The following is a 17,081-nucleotide window of genomic DNA, read 5'->3' as shown; positions in this document are numbered from 1 at the left end:
GGATAGTTATCACCAGAGAGGTCATCTTATGGTGGGAGGAGAACAGAGTTTAGCTCTACGGAAGAAAGTTGCACCTTGCCAGTGGGCGTTAGGGGCAGACAATGGGCCTGTTTTGTTTACCAAAGTAGATGGAGACATTGGAAGGGATTAATCTCATCTAATTTACATGCCTGTAATCTTACAATGTAATTTAGGTTACTTTTGAGCTAAATAGAAGTATTAAGTCTAAACATATTCTTGACAAGAAACAAAGTAGGTAGTAACAAGACAAGTCTTGAGGCCGTAAGACTATTCAATAAAGGCAACGGGTATAGTCAGGGAGATTTGGGCCAAAAGGTCTATTAGAGACAATTATTATTCATTTAAAGAAAATTTAAAATGATGTGGCATTAGGTACTTTTACAACATTTTCTCTGTACACAATGTATAAAGCCAAAGTCTTCTCAGAGGTGCATACTGATAGGATGAGAGGCAATGGAATAGGTTTCTTTCACAGCGCAATCCTAAGCTGCATCTGCCATGTGATGCGCTCCCGACTCTTGCATAAGAGTGCAGTCATGAGGAAAAACTAGGAAACCCAGGTGTGACTGCAAGCACCAGGGAGGAGCATACTCTAATGCATGCCTGGGACATACATCTTTCAATGTCTTTGTCAGTACCACTTCCATTTCCTCACTTCTCCTCGTAGTTCCCTTGTCCAGCTAACTCTTGCCTTTCTTCTTTGGATGCTTAATCAGATCATAAATCAAGTGTCTTCTTCCTCTTCCCTGCCACCCCATCTCAGCAATGAAATCTTCCATCAATTTCCATTTTCTTTCTCTCATGTTGAGATTTTTCATTGTGTTGTTTATCCAATTTGCTTTCCAGCTTCCTAGGGTTTTTTTGGTTTGGTTGTTTTTTTTCCCCCATGCTCCACAGCCTGGACTCATCACGTGATCCCAATCTACTTTCCTTTATCTCTAATATCTTTGAGGCTGCTCTCTGTGTTAAAACTTGGGAAAAAGGCAAATTTTCATGGAAACAGAATTTTTCACACAACTTGTGACTTGCCTTCCCAATTACAAACTGTTGATCCAAAACATGGATTGCCCTCAGCTACTCAAAGACACAGTTTAACAAAGATTTTCACATAGGCAAAATAATATGTTTTTCTCCTTTAAGAAATATCTGTTGTGCTCTTACGAAATTTGAAGACATCCTTTTTTTTTTTTTTTTTTTTTGTACTGAAACAGACACTCAGCAGGGAAAGTTTCCAACTCAGTCATTAAAAATTGGCAAAATTATAAGCAACTTAAGATATGGTCCTATAATGGAGCATGTCAAGTGACTTTAAATCTAGAGAGAGTTACCAGGGTTTAATGAGAGCTACCATGCTTTAATGCACTGTTTACATCACCCTGTAGAAAAGCAGAGTCTGTTCAATCTTATGCAATTAGAATACGAGAGGCATTGGTGATGAGTGAAAATGGTGTGCCATTCCTCACTCTGATGCACAGAGAGAAAAGCATGGTAAATCATACAAGCAGCTGAAAATGTGCCAGGCACATGGGAACAATACGGACCATAATCCTGCCACAGTAAGACTGTTAGTTCATATTTTTGGCAGTTCTGATTGTCCTCTCTTACTGCCCCTTCCAACCCATGGCAAATTAAAACTGTTCATAAACTGTTCGTAAAACAGGCATCTGAAATTTTTCTGTGTGGCAGTATGCTTCAGGAGCCAAGTTTGGTACTATTCTAATTTACAGATTAAATTAATGAGAAACAACTTTTCAAGCTTGGAAGAAATTTTTCCCTTGTATGTTTATTACATAATTTCCCATCATGGAGCATTTATGCTTTCTTATGGAGAAATTGGTATTCCTATTGGTGACACAACAAGCTTTATTTTTAAAATAAACTTATGAGATGAAACCTGCAGCACCACCAAAAATTTCTGTTCTTCCCCAAATTAAACTTGAAGATCAAACATCTTCAATGTCTTGTTCATAAGCACAAAGACCTGCTATTTAGCTTGCTTGCTATTGGTATCTTTCTGAGAGCTACAACAGAAAAATTTTAAGACTTCAGGAACATGACAGACTCATGCCAATTTTTCTTCTATCATAATTTTTATTCTATCAATCATACCTGCGCAAACCAGGTAGCATGAGCCATCAAATAGAACAGTCAACTAATTCCTTAAAGATGAATTAAAGACATTGGTTGGTATATGGCACACTGATCAAATTGCACAGCACTTACTGGACAGTAATGCACCTGAGCACACTGGTGGTATTTATACAGCGCCCACAGAAAATCCAATTTATGTGTAGTGCTTTTGGAGTTAGTTTAATAAAGTTAGAATCTTAAAAGAAGAGAGTGTTAAGGTATTTATTTCAGAAAGGATTAAAAAATCTGTCACAAAATGATTGCTCCTGCTATCTTTCCTTGGATAAGTTTTTCTAAAATCTAAATCTTAAATCTCTATACAAATATGGTGCTGAAAGGCCCTGGGACATCCTGTTTACTTGTATGCAAAGAGAGATGTGTTCCCCTCCTGAATAGTGTAATGTTTCTGTGTGATAACTTCATAAAAAGTAGTTCATTGAACCAAGGAAAAGAAAGTGGTAGCGTTCTGTTACAGGAGATTGACGGCAATCTGTTTCTCCAAAGTCTGTGTTGTTCCTATGTTTCAATTAGATGATTACTGTAGTTTTTTAATTTGGGGCCAAGTGTTCTGTAAAAGGGCATGTACGTTTTCACAGTTGTATTTATATGTGCCAAGAGCTCCTAGCTCTCTAACATACTGTTTGCATGCTCAGATGCTAAATACCTGAATGTAGTTGCAAAAATCATGAACATGTCTTTTAGCATAGTTAAATATGTCTTTTAAGTGACTTGGCCTTAAGGAAAAAAATCTTATACTTTTATACGTTGGTAATTTTTTGATAGCATTTAATATGATTAAAATTATCTTATATTAATATGACAAATTGTCACTTTTTAACTTTAACATCTTTTAATAAATATTTCTCTTTCTGAGGCTTGATTTCCATCCACCCTGAAACACTTATTCTTATTTCAGCCTCTGTTCCCAGAGTCCATAGTGACTTTGTACACTGATTAAAGAGCTAAGTTCTGTTGCGGTGGATTTTACATATATCTGCGGCAAGGCTGTATTCTTTGCTTACTCTTTTGCGCAGAATACACCAGATTGCTCCTTCATTAATCCCAAATCAATTTACAGCTGGTGTTATACCTTTTCATGTTGGTATGTGGAAAGTGGAAGGAACAAGTGTCACTGCAGCAGTGTTCATGACTGCGTCAACAGCTCAGTCCTGCTTTAGATTAGTCTGTCCACTATGAAGTACCCAGACCTCAAAGACAATAAGTGGTTGTTTTTTTTCTCCTACTTCTAGAATTGGAGTTCCCCTTGCTATCTCTCCAAAGAATAATGCAACAGTATGCTCTACCTAGCTTAGATTTCATTATTTTACATGATTTACTGCAAAACACACAAGTTTACACTAGCACAGAATACTGATCTCATCCAAGGATCATTTCAAAATAGCAAAACCACAGCTGTGCCTTGGGGATTTAGAAGTTTTTCAAGACGGTACAAAGAGATGGCATTTGGAAAGGCAAGTATTGAGAGCGTTGGAAAAGATGTCTTTAATATTGTCTTAAAAATGTCATATTTAACTTCACGGTTACCATTTAAATTGCTAGCTACTGCGATAATGTGGTCTGCAGCACCAACTGGATGCGTTAGTTACACAGTATTCAGCCATGATATGTGTTGGGTATAACAATGTCCATTACAAAATAAGCAACCCTTTACTTAAGCGAGACAGCTCAATAGAGAAGTTTCTCATGTTACATGGGGTATGCCATGTAGATCAAATGTACATGGCGTTTGTCAGTTTTCAGTGTGGGTTTGGCATCTGACTAAAATGGCTGTAGCAGATGAGGCTAAAAAGATACCTCCCCGTCACTCAGCCTGTGCTGTGTTATTTGTGTTGTGGGCTCTGCCAAGGAAACGCAAGATATGCGACTCTCTGTTGAGTGCTTTGCTCTGCAGTGTTTTAACAAAAGGCTTCCATGAAATTCTCTCTCTCCTGCTGGCCTGTGATAAACTCCACATGTCAGAAGTTGCAAAGGCTTTTAAAGAGGATAGCTGTGAGTGCATAGCATCAAATAGAGATTTTCCCATGTAAATGAAAATTGCGGTTTTTTGCAACTGCAATCAACAGGAGTGGCAAGACACCTGGTAAACTGCTTTATAGCAGTTTGACCTTAGTAAAAATGTTTAAATTTGATTGTGAAAGAAGTTACTTGGCTATATTGATTAATGTGCAGCCGTCATTATGTACAATTGCCGAGTGCCTGCTAGTACCAAAGGATATCTTTCTCAGTGGAGGAAATTTCTGCATTTTTCAAAGCTCAACCAATCACACAGAAAAAGCTCCCTGCTATGTGGAGTTCCTTGTGAGGACTGTACACCTTTGGGGAAGTGATTTAGCTGATTCAGCAGAGATAGTGGGCTTCAACAGAGGAAAATTGCTCTAATCCTTCTCTTTTTATTTAACTGCATTATTTTAGTACGAGACCCGGAGAAACCCAAGAAAAAAAGGACAGAATAGTGATAAGTTTCGAGATACTATAGCAATGAAGACTATAAATCTTTTGACAGAGAAATGTTTACAATGCAAAATGATGAGAAATGTGTATTTTATATTAACTACTCAATGGTACTCGTTTTAGAGAAAATTGTTCATGGTTTTTTTGCCGCCTTGGAATAGACTGATATGTAACTGCTGCATCCTAAGGTATAGCTTATTTTTCATCTACAACTTGATGTACTAGCAAACTAATATAGTGACAACAGGAAAATGATTAAGGCTTTTTTTTACCAGCTAGAATGCGATCATTCTTCATAATTTATCCACTTTCACTTCCAAACTGGCTTCTCAAAGACAAATAGACATTTGCACATGATGCAATATATTTTGAAGTGATTGGGGCATTCTTCACTTACTTATCTCAATGCTAAACTTCCTCCTGCATATGGATCTCTATCACTTGCACAGCTTTTGATGGTTTTGTTCTCCTGTGGGATGAAAAGTTTATTTAAGGGTACTAAGAATAGTCTATACTCCTTGAGGTTTAGTTAAAAAAAAACCAAAGAAACCCACACTAGGGTAATTTTGTTTACTGCCTATGAAATTATAGCTGAAGTTCTTGGGCTCTTTTTTTAATTACATTAACATTTATACAATATTAGAAACAAGAGTCTCAGTCAAGTCGGGGTCTTACTGAGAGAGATACTATTCAAAGATTCAGGAAATATTCCTCATATTAGGGAGCTTAAGCACAGATCTACAAAATATTTAGATGTTTACTTTCCATTAGAATCCATAATAGGTGTCAGATTTCACTCACAAATTAAGACACCTGAATTTGTATGTCTTCATATACATGTCTTCCTATGTGCTAGGTGCCTCCACCTCACTATCGTAATCAATGGATATTAGCTGTATGTGTTGGCTGCCTGAATATGGACATGAAGTACCAGTTGAGATGACCTAGAGTGTCCCAGGTAGATTCCAGCTGACAATCCAGAGGGATTCCAAGCTCCTGTAGGAAGCAGAATATTTCCAGTGTCTTCGAAAGTCCAGGGAATCTCAAATGTGTTGGATGATATTGTTCAGCCACTTGAACCAAGCCCCTATTTATCACAGCCAGAGGAGTACAGAGAGTTATTCAGCTGACCAAAATTTAGTATCTACTTTAAATACCTAAATTTAAGCATCACATACCTTTGTGTATCTAGTTCTTTCTACCTGAAAAACACACTTGACACCAATTTCCATTCTATCAGCACATAGAATTTTTTTCAGCTCTGATAAACAGTTATTCCTGTTATCAGCAAGTGAGACTAAGGCAGTGAACAACTGAGGTTGCCAGAATCCTCAAAACAGGGTCACCTAAAGTGGGTTGCTCATGGATTTGTCCAGTTGGGCAGTGAATATCTCCAAGGATGGAGAGTTCACAACCTCTCTGGGTAATCTGTTCCAGTTTTTCACCACCTTCATAGTAAAAAATATTTCTCTTATATTTAAGTAGAATTTCCTGTATATCAGCTTGTGCCCATTGCCTCTTGTCCTTTCACTGGTCACCGCTAGTAGTCTGGCTCCATCTTCTCTAGTGTCCCCCATGAGGTTTTTATATACATGGATAAGATACCCCTGAGCCTTGTTTTCTCTAGGCTGAAAAATCCCACCTCTCTCAGCCTCTCCTCATATGTCAGATGTTCTAATCCCTTCATCATCTCTGTAGCCCTAAGTCACTAAGTGTTTGTCCCTTCACTTCTCTTTTTAAAGGAGCTAGCTATATTGCTTCTTTACACTGTGGAGTTTCAAAACCTATTTTAGTCTAAAATTTTTCTTCCAGCATTTATGGAGAGCAAACAACATTTCCACTTTTAATTATTGCTTATTTTCCCTGATTTTCACCTCTAACGATAGGTTCCTAGTTGCCAAACCGTCCAAGGAAGTTGGAAGCACTCCTGAAATGCCTGGCTGATTTTTTCCGTGTTCACAAGCCAAAATATTTTGTTTAGGGTATTTTTTTCCAAACTCCATTGGTGAGCTTGGGAAGATAAATTATTTTTATGCCTCAAACAATCTGCAAAGAAGCTTTTATATGTAATTTTGAACTTTCTTCTCCATTCACAGGCTCTCTTTCCTCTCCAGACCAATTATTACCACTTACCACCTTTGCACCAACTAAGCTGGTGTTTAAGTGGAGAAAGATGAAGAAATAAATGCATACTACTTGCTGACCATAAATTGAGTGAGAATAAGTATAACTTGTGTAGGTTCCCTATAAAAACACTTACAAATAATTCTTTGAGGTGTAAAGACATAGTCTCATTGAGTAATAGTCCGTCAAGAGCTACTAATAATACAAGAAATATGTTAAGCTGTCGTTGGAAAGACCTTTATCAACCTTTTGACCAAATCATGACTAATCAAAGGTAAGGGAAAATTGTTGAAAGGTAAATGAAAATCAGTCAGATCCCACCTTCCCCACCCCAGGGTGCCTGATGAGCTCAACACAAAACCAAAGGGTCTTATTCTGTCCACTTTCTGTTGTTACTTAATTTTAGCTGTTGTGCTTGTGATAGACATCTAGGAGCAAGAAAGCAATAGCTCATTCAGGATGCTATCTCCCCAAGGTTTTGAAATCTAGCTTTCCACACTATCAATGGAAAGGAATTGCTACAGCATCTGCCATGGGAACCTACATTTAAAGAACTAGTCCAGGGAGTTGAATCTGCAAAACCAGCTATGTACATCAGGATCTGGAGATATCAGAGATGACATCTGTCAAACACATTCAAAAAGCTTAAGTCTTCATTTTACAGTTCTGTGTAACTTCACTTTATAGTTAACTGCTTTTTTAACTGACATATAAGTAATCTAATCCTATAAACAGCACATAAGTGAATAATAAAATATTTCCCTTGTATACATGCAAACAAGTTAATTCACAGGGAGTCTAGTTAGCCTGACTAGTATGAAGTCCATATAGTAATGACGGAAACACTATTTCATCTCTGGAATCTCTCCTTCAAGGGATTCTAATCAATATTCTCAGCATCCCTGTAAATTACAAAGCACCTATTTTGCTGAGCCAGGTGTAAAAATGCAAGCAATTTTTATAGTGCAGATGGGTCAGAGATGTGAATAAATTTTTATAAATGTGGAAAGTAAAAAGATGTGTTCTCATTTATTTGTTTGTCATTAGCTGTCTTTAATGGGGAAGGATTTGCTGCTTTTTAAAATTTCTTATTTTATCTTAATAGACTTGAGGGCTTCTATATGCGGGATAAGACTCTTCTAAAATGTTGATATGAAATAAGTGACATTAAACTATCCAGTGTAAAACAAATGTACAGAAAATGTGAAAGGTGCAAGCTGTTCAACTGATCACTCACTGAGCATAAAAATAGTTGAAATAAGTTACTTAATGTAAAATTTGTTTGTTTCTTCATAAAATATGGCACATGCAGCTTCATGAATGACAGTGGAAAACATAGTTCTATGTGCCAATGTTTAAAGAGAACTTGCTTTAGAACTTATCCTGTGTATACTTAATATGAGTAATATAATTCCCATGATTAGAAGTATATGTGTGATTTTTTTTATGGTGCTTGGGAAAATGAAGGACTTAGATGTATTAAATTTAGTAGAACAGAAAGACAATGTGAATCTAGAACTGTGTTTGAATGGGTTTATTTAAGCTAAATATGAATTCAGGTAAGATAAATAAATTTTAGCAAGCCTATTTATCACTAATAAATGTTAGCATGTTACTTTCTGAATCTTTCATTTGTACTTGGCATCACCATATTACAGAAGCAGCTCTGTGTACTTGAATTTGTTTGTGGAGTCTTGAACTATTTAGTGTGAGTGATCCCCTTCCCTCCCCCTTCCAAATCTTATTTTAATTTTTTTTTGCTGGATACTGAAATATTTATTCACTGTTTTTGCATTTTGAAAGTTCAGTTGGTTTTAGTTATCGTTGTATGACTGCTGTACATGTGTATATTGTGATAGCCCTTGGAATCTTGTCTGAGAAATCAAAAATTGCAACGCTTTAATTTCATAATGACTGTTAGAATGAAAATCTCAGGACAGAGTTTATTCTGAAATATTGGCGGCTATATTATATAGCTGGAGCAGTTTAATATTAAGCTTTCATGCAGTAACGTCGCTTCCTTATAGCAGATGGATAATCATCAGTTATCTTGGCCTCTGTTTATGCCCTCAGATAATGTGTCTGTCCTATACCCACCCAATCCCAAGATGTATGTATTTTGCAGTCCCCGTAATTTTAGACATTGCTTTAAACTGTAGTGCCTCTGGTATTGTTACTGTAGGTTCAAGCTCTGTAGATTCTGATCTGTGAGCCATTAAGACAAAATATTTTGTGCCCTTTAAATCAAAATAAACCACACCAAAAAAATTTGAGGGAGAAAGAAAAAAACACCAACCAGCACCGTATACTGGTGTCTTTTCAAATGTTTATATCTAAAGCTTACTATCATGTGATAAACTTAACTTCCTCTGTTACAATCATGTAATTTACTGTCAAACACCTAGTACAGAATAGATGTTTTGGTTCATTATTTAATTAAAGGACCATGTTGTGCATATGTAACACAAAGATTTTCACCTTCACAAAAATAAAAATTAGGGTAAATTTAATTTATCTATAAATTGTTTGCTCTTTTTTAAAGTTTTTATTGCTTCTTTGCTTGTGTTTATGGCAATGCTTGTCTACATTATATTTTACTGTTATTAAAAAAAATAGATTTCACACACTGATATTTCATGGACCACTTTCTTATGTCATGTGGATATCAAGAGCTTGTTGGACTATAGTTTAAGAAATGATGTTGTACAGTGGATGCTACAATTTACAGTGGAACCATTAAAGAAAACAAGACTGGAGTCATAATGGGTATAAAAACAACAGAGCTAATTTACTGTAGAATGCTATACAGAATCCACAGAGGAAAACCAGCATGTTAGCAGGGGCCAACATCCTCCAACTTTTTACTTCAGAAATTCTAGACAAGAATTTTGTTTGTATATATGATAGCATATTACCCCGTGCTCCAAAGAAGAGAACTGGTAGCTTAAATAAGAAGTAAATGAATAAATGTCCTGTTCTGCTAATGCGTATGATGAAATTTACTATAGCAGGAAAACCACACAAAACTCTTTACCCAGATGCTAGCAAATAAAATACTTTTTAGTCTACTCCAAAAAACTTTATTTTCACTGAATATAACTAATTTGTAGCAGTCACACTTTCAGTTAATCCTCCTCCCCCCCAATTTTCAGAAAGATGCTGGAATGATAGATTCTGAATTCAGAATCATTCACATATTGAATATTTTTTTAACACACGTAGTAACATTAATGGTGTCTTATGTTTGTCTGGGAGTAAGCCCAACTATTGTTTCAAACAAGATTTTTGATAATTTAGAGAGCAGTTCAGCCTCCTTGGCTATTCTGTTATTTGCGTGTGTGCTGAAGCTGTGAAAAAGCTTAACTGATTAAAGTCATATAGCAGCCTAAGGTTTTGGAAAAAAAAAATCTACCAATTTTTAGTATTAGAGAAGAACAGACTTATTTATGTTTATTGGATTTCTCCTGAGACAAGAAATGAAAGGATTGAAATGCAGTCCTGTGAGAAAACCCTGTTGTGTGATAGCTTTGTCTTACCTAACTTTAGGAAATAAGAACAACCCTTATAAAACAGATTCTATTTAAAACTGAAGACTATTAGCTATATCTACTCCAAATTCTTGACAGCTTTTTTCTGTTTATTGTGTCAATTATACTGATTTTTGTTCATTTCTACAATAGTGTCTCTCTACTAACAGTCTTCATTTCAGTTCTCCTGGTGTTTTGGTCCTGGAAACACAGAAGAGAGTTAGTACCTTACAATAAGCAGAATCGTTTTTTGAATCCTACTTAACTCCTTTTCTCTATGGAATTTTTTAGTGCATTCTACAAGGCAGCAAGTGAAAATAAAAATAAGCAAACTGTACCTAAAGTATTTGCCATTAATTTATTAACTTGTGATAGGTTGGTGACATTTCTTATATCCTAGAATAGCCTTAAAAATACTTTGAAAATATTTCATCAGTTCTTTGGTGGCTGAAAGTATCTGTTCCCCCCCCCCCCCCCCCCCCCCCCCCCCCTTTTTTTTTCTTCTCAGTTGGCATAACAGATTTGACTGAGGAAATTTCTTCTCTTCATTTCCCATATGTGTATATTCACCTCTTTTAGAGAAGACAGTTTCTTGGGAATCAATGTTTGTCACCTTTCTACTAAATCAAACTGTGCTATGCATTCTGCTCTGAAATTATACCAGTTGAGTTTAAAGTAAGGGGTAATATTTTTTTCTGCTAATTCTTATTTGCACATTAAAAAAAGATGGAGTAGGCGTTTCAGAGAATTTCCAGGTGAAATTCACTAAATTGCAGGAACATTTGAGAAATTACTGTGAAACAATGTAATGACAGTGAATTTGCATGTAATGGTACAGCAAAGTTACAACAGTGGAAATTGGGTATAATCTCATTTAATGATTTTGATCATTTTATGGGAAAAATATTTCACAACTTGAAAACATATTTTTGTTTTGCTTGAGTTGATGGTCAGTAAAAATTCCTGGAAGCTGGCATTAAATTGCAATTTTGTGCCAGAGATCCCATGGTAGCAGTCACCAAATCTCAAAATATGAGAGAATGCATGTATGTTAAAGACCCCATGCTTTTGCTATTTGTCTATCATTTGAATCATAGGTGCTCCAAGCTGGGATAAAAATAAATTTTGTAGTGGTATATTAATGAATCTGTCCCGAACAATTATCTTAAAATGATGAGGATATAAATTAAATTCTTCTCTACTGTTTTGGAGGAATCTTCCACTCAATTCAACTGTCAAATCAAGTCAAATGTCAGCATAATTGGTTGCAAAGTAGTCCTTAATAAGTCCTTAGTAATCAGTATTTCAACTGTCAGTCTAATTTAGTGTGACTGCAATGTTCATAATTATAAGAAGTTTTAGAGCTGTAGTTAACAACTGGAGAGGCAGGGGGGCCCACAGAATGCTTCGGTGAGCTGTCAAGAGATCAGAAACATTTTAAAATTTGAATGTGCTTTTAACCACTTTACTGTGTAAAAGGAGTATGTTAAATGTCATCTTTAAAGGCATCTCTGTGATAATAGCATGGACCCAACGAGATGTGAATAATACAATAATTTGCTGCCATTTTACTAAGTGATATGATAATAGCGCTGTGCCATTACTTGGAATACTTCTTATTAAGTGCTTGCAGATTAAATATCAAATGCCCTATTGTTCTACCTAAACAACTTATCCGTCAATTTTCTGATATTTTTATCCAAAAGAAAAGAAAATTTTAACTGTTACCGTAGGGTTCCTATAGTAACAGTTTTGAATGGAGCACATTCACTGTGCTGATAATGGGAGAAAACAAAACAAAACAAAACAAACATTGCTGAATTAACATAATAGGTACCAAGCGGCAGGAAGATTTGCTTGTGTGACCTTGGAATCCCTGACTGTGACTTGCCTTTTATTTTAACCCAGCTCCAATTCAGGGAAATAAAGTATAGCTTTTAGTATAATCTTAAAGGAGTAATTTACGGGACTGTCTCCCCTTCCTTTCTTCTGGTATTATTTAACACTCTTTAGCAGTTTCATGAGATAGATGATTCCAGTAGAATATGGAGTTGTAATTCCTTGTACGCATTTCCACAGCACCTAGAACAGAACCATTCATTTTACTGTTGTCACGCTTTGCTGAGATTTGCTAATTTTTGCCAAAGCCCACTGGCTCTTCTAGAAAGTCCACTCAGCACATCTGCTTCAGTGTTTGGGAGCTGGGACCGGCTGGTTCCCAGGTGCCTGGGAGAATATTAGTAACAAGGTACTTCTTAGGGGAAGATAGCAAGGATTAATCTGAACAAACTTAGACCTCTATGGTCTCTAGCATCTTTAGGTTCCGGAAAACAACCCACAACATTTTTAGGGTACAATTAATCTATCCTTGTTACATGTCTACTTGTAGATGCAGTGGATAGTTCCTTAGAAGTACATGTTCTTTCCATCAACCACAAGTTAGTTGAGATGAACCCTACACCTACCTGTAATCTTTGTGATACCTAGACAATGTTTTGACTGGCTCCAGAGTATATACTGCAGAGGTTGCATCACAGAAACACAAGGGGACATATCTGTAATGAAGATCAGGCTACCTTTTCCTGGATAGGGTGTGATGCAGTAAAGAGAGCCTGGTATCTTTAGAGGAAGATGCAGAATGGATAATAAGGCACTAGGTTGGCCTTTTTTTTTTTTTTTTTTTTTTTCTTTTTTCTCTCTGAGCAAGCTTATCTGACACTATTGAGAAAAGCCTAGAGAGCTCATTCTCTGAGTTTAGATATCTGGTTCATGGCCAGGTTATGTAATGCCTCCTGTATTAAGAAGTTAGTCCTATGTAACTGTGAGCATCTAATTTGCTTCCAGCATTCATACATACACATTCTGACTTGGAAGTGGAATTTCTCATTGGAATTTCTGAAAAGAAGGTAATAATAGAAGATAAACATGAAATATAAAACTCCTAAGAGAAAGATTCAACTGTAGACCAAGCAGGATCATACTACAGCTGCAGCACTGACACAAGGCAGAGGCTGCAACCTATGAAGGCAGAAGACAAGTTTTCAGCACTTTCTCACTATAAGTTACAAGTTTTAAATCAACTTTAAAAAGAACATTCCACAGTTAAAAGTGTAGATACAGTAACTTTGTGTGTGTCTGTCTCAGACACATATTAGTCACAAGCCAGAAATAGGCAAATAGTTCAAATTGTCTATTTCTAGGTTTCGGAAAAACTTCATCAAGAACTTTAAGACTTGAATTATTGGTGTCAAGAAAGTTAAAACCTCCCCAACCTCCTTACTTGTAATAATGTTTTACATTAAGTGTTTCAGGCTTTTTTTTAAAAAGCAAAATCCTATGAATTTCTGCCATGACCTGGACTGATCAAATTGATGAGAAATGTGGATGAGTTGTGAAGATAGTGAGATTTCCTGCCAAAGTGGAAGAACTTTCCCTTTAAAATCTTATTCAGCTTCTGCAGTAATTATGGTAATTTCCAAATGAGAGCATCAACATCTATGGTTGGTAGAAGTAAGAGCGGAATCTGGCTCATCTCTTGCTTTTAAAAGTCTCCGTCTTTAAAAATTCCTATAAATGTTTAGTTTAGCCTCTAAATTCTGTTTAGTCCTTCTAACTTCTGTTGAATAGGTTGAAAAACTAAAATTAAATCATTAACTCCACTAACATAATATTTCATAATTAGTAATGTTTGGGGCATCTTTTGATGCTTTCCAACAGTAGGTCATTTTCCTGTCGAGAGCTGTCAGAGCAACTTCAGCATGTACAGAGAGTAGTAATAATTATAGCGCATTACAGAACTCCGTTTGCTCCAAGAAAAATCTCACAGATTGTGGAATGCACTTATCTCTATTAAAAAAAAAAAAATTACTTTCTGTGCTTTACTTAAAAGACTTGACTGCTTTTTTGAGACAGTATGGAAAGGGTTTTGTTTTAACTTGTAAAGCCAAATACAAATGATACAGTTTAGAAATTGAATCAGATTTAATTGCTTTTGGTGCCAGATGGTGTAAAGCTGTCAAGTTTATGTTTTTTTTACAGTAGATGTTTCTTTCAAGGTGATAATATTATCATGTGAAACCATTTTTTCCTGATTGTCAATGTATCTATCTAGACATTACTGCACAGAAGGGTATCCTCCAGCCAGTGTGGGGCAGAGCCAGTGTGGTGGGGGTCTGTCCATGCAAAAAACCACCTGGCAGCTGAGGATGGTTTTTTCCAACCCTGCTTTGATGTGCTATAGCAATTCAGCCGAAGATGCCTCCATTACACCACTTATCTATTTGGAGATGAACCTGCAGCATATAATTTCCAGCTGTGAATCTGAGATTCTCTCTGAGAAGACAGCAAAAGGGAACAAGATCAGAAAATATCCTCATGTATGATTTTATAATCATAAGTTTGATGTGTAAATCACAGGATTTTTAAAAAAAAATTATATTTTTTAAAAAATAGCAAAAAAGCCTTCTTCAGGTGACTATGCTGTATAGATACAAAAAGTAAAGAAAACTTTGCTCCTGTAGAGTCTGTTACCTTCCTCCTGAACTTTCTGTTCAGTTTTAGATTTACTAAGCATCTTACCATTTTGCTTTTTTTGAAAACTTAGTAGACAAGGGAATATTAATATCCTTGAAACCGAGCAGTTGACACAATTATAAATAGTTTTATGAATGTTGTTCAAGTGAAAGTATCATCTGTTATATCTCAGAGAGATAGATATTCTCTACCATAGTCTCTTTTACTGCAGAGGTGGTATCTCTCTCGTAGATACATTTTACTTACCATGTCTTTGTGATTTGAATAGCTATATTCGTGAAAAGTTTTACATGGTCAGAGTATGGAGGGGTTATTTTTTTCTAAAATCAAAAATAATAAGTCACAGGAACCAGAAAAGCAAAACTCTAGTCCTCTGTGGTGATTCATACAAGTGAAAGGCTGTATTTGAAATAAATCTTACTGAAGCCAAGAATATTTTTATGGTCAGAATACAGCCCACATGGTTCTCAATGTGAGATTGTTTTGCTAGATTTTAAGTTATATAAAATGGCAGTGCTGTAGAAACACAAGCCTCTTATAATTAACACTGTAATATTTATATATATTTTTTTACATGTAAGTTAGTAATTATTTTGCTTCGTGCATTTTTTTTTTTATTTTTTTGCCATTTAGTAACTTGTTTCTGCAGACAAAAATAGTCCATTATATAATTAAGAATGGTACCAGAGTGCAGATCTTAGGGTGTATGAGTTTTTAAGTAACTTTATGACTTAGAAGTCCTTTCACTTCCATCTGAGGTTTTGCAGGCATTTCTATAATGCTCCTTTGAAGCCAATAAGGACGATGCAGCGGATTTCTGACTATTTAAATGGTCATCAGTTAAGCAAGGAATAGTCAGGGTATATTTAGCATTAGGTTTGTTCATTCTCAATGTTTATGCACTCTCTTGCTAGAAAACCTACCAGTAAATAGTTAAGGCTAAGGCAACAGGTCACTTTTAAGCATATGGGTTTGAAACTTTAGGCTGTCCCTCTTCCACCCAAAGCCATAGTAGTGCTCCAGCCCTGGCATCCTGCACGAGACTTTCTGCTGATGGCACGGCCCCCCAGCTAGGGCTGCGGGGTGGGACCGAGGGTCCAGTGCACAGCATGGCACTGCAGGAATGTGTAAGCCGTATGACCATTTGTGGGGGGATGTGAGGAAGGGAGAGGTCTGTATTTTGAGGTAGACATCTGAGATCTGACCAGTGGCAGGGGATAGCCTCAGAAGCGTAGCACCCACTGGAGCAATTGTTCTGGACTCAGGCCTGAAAATCATCACTGCCCTTCTTGTTCAAGGGGATGGCAGGATCGTGGGATAATTCAGGTTGGACAGGACCTCAGGAGGAGTCAGTCTGAGCTTAGATCCAGGTGGCTCAGGGCATTACCCAGTTGGGTCTTGAAAATCCCCAAGGATGGAGAGAGACTGCACCTCCGCTGTGGGCAATTTCTTCCAGGGCTTAACCATCCTCATGAGGGAGAAAAAATTTCCAGTCCGAACCTCTCTTGTTTCAACTTCTGCACATTGTGTCTCATCTGCCCACCATGTCCCACTGTGGATGCAATTTTCTCGCAGATACAAAACAAAAGCAAATCCTGCACGAGACTCTGCTGTGCAAGCACATCAGATCTGCAGGGAAGAGGAAGAGGGCCCTGAACAGTCAGCTGAGGTGAGGAACGGGCTGGCTCTTGGATGATGTTCATGTCGATCATTTGATTCAGGAATGTGAATGTGATCATGTTCTGTCTTCCTATAACCTCCCTGTGGGTGCTGGGGGGCTGCTTTTTGGTCCACTTGAAGCCATCTGCTCCAGGTTGAACAAACCCATCTCCCAGCTATCACGGCAGCCCTATGCTTAACCAGATCCAGTCTATTGAGGTGTTGCCTTCTATTGGGCGACCAAAACTGGGCACAGTGCTCTGGTGGTGCTCTAAGGAGTGCTGAGTAGAGGGGGATAATCCCTTCCCTCCATGTACTGGCTCTGCTCCTGCTAACGCGGCCCAGGAGGCTGTTGTCCCTCTTTGCTGCCAGGGCACTGCTGGCTCATGCTCAGCTTGCTGTCCACAAGAGAAATTTAAACAGCAGAGAGATATAAGCTGGGTTTCTATTTTTAACTATATAACCTATTTTTAGCTCTCTTCCTTACAAATGTGGTCTTGCAAATATGAATTAGAGACAAATGATCTCTGGAAGCTGAACAGAGGAAACAGATATCTTCATTTTTGCCTCCAAATCCTGAGTAGCGTCCTTTGTATATCTATTTAAATGTCTTCC

This window comes from Balearica regulorum, chromosome 1 (genome assembly GCF_011004875.1).
Source record: "Balearica regulorum gibbericeps isolate bBalReg1 chromosome 1, bBalReg1.pri, whole genome shotgun sequence".
In the NCBI taxonomy this organism is placed as follows: Eukaryota; Metazoa; Chordata; class Aves; order Gruiformes; family Gruidae; genus Balearica; species Balearica regulorum.
Note: the sequence above shows the minus strand (reverse complement) of the source record.